Below are 4555 nucleotides of genomic sequence, written 5' to 3' on the forward strand. Positions count from 1 at the left end.
GAAATTCCACAAACATAATACTACCAGGAATAAAGTTAGCCATTTCATAATAGCAAATGAGTCAATTTATCAAGATGGAATCATTAATTTAAATATTTCTTTACCTATGGAGCTTCTTCTAAACACATACCCTCCAAACTGATAGAATTTCAGGGAGAAATTGACAAATCCCCAATTATATTGATGGATTTTAATAGTTTTTTTCTCAGTAATTGTTAGAATAAGTAGATACACTATCACCAAAGATATAAGTCTGAATAGTACCATGAACCAACTTGACCTCACAGTCACAAAATGTAACCAACTATAGCAAAAGACGCATTCTTTGCAAATGCATTGTATTACAATGGCTAAAATTCAAGACTGAACATACAAACTGTTAACAAGGATTTAGGAAAACAGAGATCTACTGATGAGAATATAAGATACTACATCCATTTTGAAAGACAATTCTGCAATTTCTTTAGAAAGTTAATCATGCACCTATTATGTGATTTATTCCACTCCTAGGCACTTAGCCCTAGCCCCTCAAACTAAACATGAATGTTGAAGTAATTCTGTAATAAAATTAATTTGTAAAAATCCAAACTGAAAACAACTGAAATGTTTGTTAATAGTTGAAGGAATATGCTATCTGTGGTATGTCCATACCATGGAATGCTACCATAAAAAGAAATGAATTCTTGACCCATGCTGCAACATGGATAAGTCTCAAACACACAGAATGGAAGAAGCCAAAGGAATGAGTGAATTCATATTGCATGATTCCATTAACATGAAATTCTAACAAATGCAAACTGATACATGCTGACAAAAAGCAAATTGGTGGATACATAAGAATGCAAGAGATCAGAAGTAAAAGAGGAAATGAGGTAAATGGAAGTTTTTTCTTGAGAGTACATCTTTATTTATCAAATATCTAGAGCAGTGCCATGTATATAAAAACTATGAAATATATTTTTACATTCCCTTATTTTCTAAATAACTTTCAAGTCAATCTCAAATTTCATATGTAAAACAGGTATAAAACATATCTGCGTCACAGATTTTTTTTGTGAAAATCCAATGAAATGTAGATATAACTATTTTGACATATTTAAAACTTATAAATATTACACATCATCTTGCCACTACTGACATTCATATCATATTAGAATTTATTTGGCACTTCCTCTTCTGTAGTTTTCCTGGTGACTGGGTGTGGGCTCTTGGTTATTTCCTGAATGAGGACATAATGTCATTGAACAGTTCACCAACATGGCAGGTACCAAATTTAAATGATTTGTCTAATTTTAGGTCTAACCAGTATGCATCTTTCCACTTCTACCACTTATAGTATCATAAGGTTTGCTTTTTATCTTTATTTAAAGAAACAACATTATAAAATAGGGAGTTAAGGAATTTATAAGAATGGTTAATGTCTGAAGACATCTTTTCATTTGGATTGCCTTTGATATGTAATTCTAGTTTCCAGGCATCTTTAGAACAACTACTAATTGAACATCAAGCAGCATCTAGATGCAGGAGATACAGCTATAAATAAAGCAGACAAAACCTCTTCTCTGATGGAACTTAAGTTGAAAACATGGACACACATTTAATTGTATTGGTCTTAAAAAAGAAATTCTCAAAACTAAAGGATAATTAACATGATGAGAGTTAGAAAAACTGATTATAAAATTGATATGGACAAAAATACAAAGTTCTTATTATTGATGAAAAATGTTTCCTATTTTTATTATGACTCTTTTTTTCTCAAAATTTTTATTGATACATTATAGTTGTACATACTGATGGTATTTGTTGTTGCATATATGTACATGCATACAATCTGACTCTTAAAATTAAAGTTTTGATGTCCTGCAGTGGATAACCAAGAATGTGTTTGCTTCTTTCTATACAAGGCAGAGGGTGAGGAACATCACTACTTCTATCCCCTGCCTGAATATACTAGTGAGTATTTAAGGAACTGTGTAGTAATTTTATAACTGCAATTCACATTTTTTAAAGATATTGTGGCTCCTCAGTAGAGCACTCATCTAGCACATGTGAAGCCCTGGGTTCAATCCTCAGCACCACATTAAAATAAATAAATAAAATAATTTTTAAAAAAGATATTGTTCCTCTGGCCCAAAAATACTTTTTAAAAATGTTGATTTCAAACAGGCGTACTGCCCAGATATAAGCTGCTGGGCTTGCAGATTGCATTTTCCTTGTTTATTCAGATAGTCAGCAGGAGGTTGGATTTTATGTTCCTTAGAAACAGTTGTTCATTTCACTCTTCACCTCTTCAGAGAGAGAAATCAATTTTTATAGGCATATAAAAAATGCCATGAAGTCACTCATATACTTCATTTTCAGAAATAGCAAACTGTAAATAGAATACATAATTTTTATATTTCCTGTGTTGATCTTTTAAAATGTCACAAGAGTTATCCTTGTAAAAGGTGAATTCAGTTAGGGCAGTCCCTGAAATCTCCATACTCAGGAAATTCATTCATTCATTGAAAATATGTTTACATTTTTTTGTACATGTTCATGAGGAACATTAAAGCCAAGAGATAAAATGATCAACTTTAGGGAAGAATATTAAAGGGAGAGTAATTAGTTCCTATATGCTTAGAATATAAAATGATTTTTTAAATACTTAGATATATCTATCATAACATGATTTATGATAAACAGGGAAATATTATCTTCAAAGTACCTGAGATGGAGTTACAAATAATCCTTTAAAAATGGTAGTTAACAATAGGCCATAAATCAGTTTGAAAGCCTCTGGGATCATCTTAGGGCTCTCAGGCCTGATTTTCTCAGTGTTAATACATGCACTGCAAGATACTGAGAAGACAAGATCTGGTATTAAAATATGAAAGAAATTGGAGGCTTGTCATTAGAATAAAAAAATAGACTTATTTCCCCAAGCTCTTCTATTTCAATGATAAATGACTTGGGAAACTTGGACATCCATCCCTAAAAATGCATCCCAGAAGGAAGTAGTTCTCAATAGTTTGATTTCCTAAATTAAGAGACCCATATTTTGGAGCAAGTCGGTCCTGTGAGTCTCACCAATGATTACCTTTAAATGGAATGATGAAATTTAAAGGCAAGAGCATGTCTCTGCAACATGCTCTAAGGGAATTACTCTAAGGGAATATTGGGGAATGGTTTGGGAGTATATATTTTTGGGGGAGCATATATAATATTGTTTTAAGGGAATTATTAGAATAAATATTATGCTTGTGAGTTTATGTTAAATTGTAAAATATATGAAAGCATGATTTGACTATGATTATTGCTATTGCCGTCATAATGTTGACAATAATATTACATAGGCATCACAAAAATGAGAGGCAATGGAATATGAGTCACAGAAAGGGGTCATGAAAGCCTCCCCTCCTTTTGTGACCAGAGTCCCATTTCCTCTCATCTTTTCAAGAACTTTAATCCTTTGTTATGCCCTCTTTCTCCTGAATCTTTAATCTAACTCTCTCTAATCTATTATTCCTATCAACAGTCAGCTGATTTCTCATCTCCTATTTGAAAAAGCTTCTCTGGACTCCAGATCTACCTTCAGTGCTGTACAATTTTTCTGTTCCCTTGAATTTCTAAGTTTCTTGTAGGACACAAAGGAGGCAAATATAGCAACTATTTCCTCACCTCCCATTCACTCTTCCATCCTCTAATGCATGCTCCAATCTTCAAATGTCAAAGGCAATGGCCACTATCTTTTCAAGGTTGATCATATCACTCTCTCCTTAAAAGACTTGCTTTTCCCTGTTTTCATGATATACCCACTGACACCTCCTCTTCCAACTCAAATTAACATTCTTTATTTTTCTCTTTGGTTACATTTTTGTAAATTCCTTTACTAGTTCCTTTTGTCATTACCTCTGTGCTCCAGGCCCAGGGCCAAGTGGACCATACATAATTTTACTGTCATAATTGCTTTCTTAATAATTAATAGTTTGGTACTAAAATACCTAAAATATTAACAACATGAATCTACTTCTCAACATAGGCAAGGCTATAGTTTGTATCTCTCACTAGAGCCAGATAAATTTAGTTAAAAGCATATTTTCTCAAATTCAGGCATTATTTATTCAGTTTTTCATTCAATGTATATTATTCAGTACCTACAATGTGTCACATATTGTTACAGATGCTAAAGACAAAACAGTAATCAAGATATAAGTAGTCCCTGACCTCATGAAACATGAGACAGTCAAGGTTGAGAGATAAATTGGGGGATGATACATAGCATTAAGAGCACTATCATAATTGATTAAACACTGGATTTTCATCAATTCATGTTAGAGACACTAAACTCCACAGAATGTTTTGTTTTCACCTAGGAATATAAGCAAAGACCAGACCTCTGTGCCCTTGCTATATATCTCTTTACCTCAAGGAATTCTTATAATCAAAATCTGTGGGTAGACTCCTGTTAATTTTAATACCTACCCTTTAAGACAAACTTGAGAAGAATAGGACCTAGGATTGGAAATAAACACTATTAATGGGATAATTCATGAAAAAAAAATAAGATGGAGGC

Source organism: Callospermophilus lateralis, unplaced genomic scaffold (assembly GCF_048772815.1).
Source record: "Callospermophilus lateralis isolate mCalLat2 unplaced genomic scaffold, mCalLat2.hap1 Scaffold_63, whole genome shotgun sequence".
NCBI lineage: Eukaryota > Metazoa > Chordata > Mammalia > Rodentia > Sciuridae > Callospermophilus > Callospermophilus lateralis.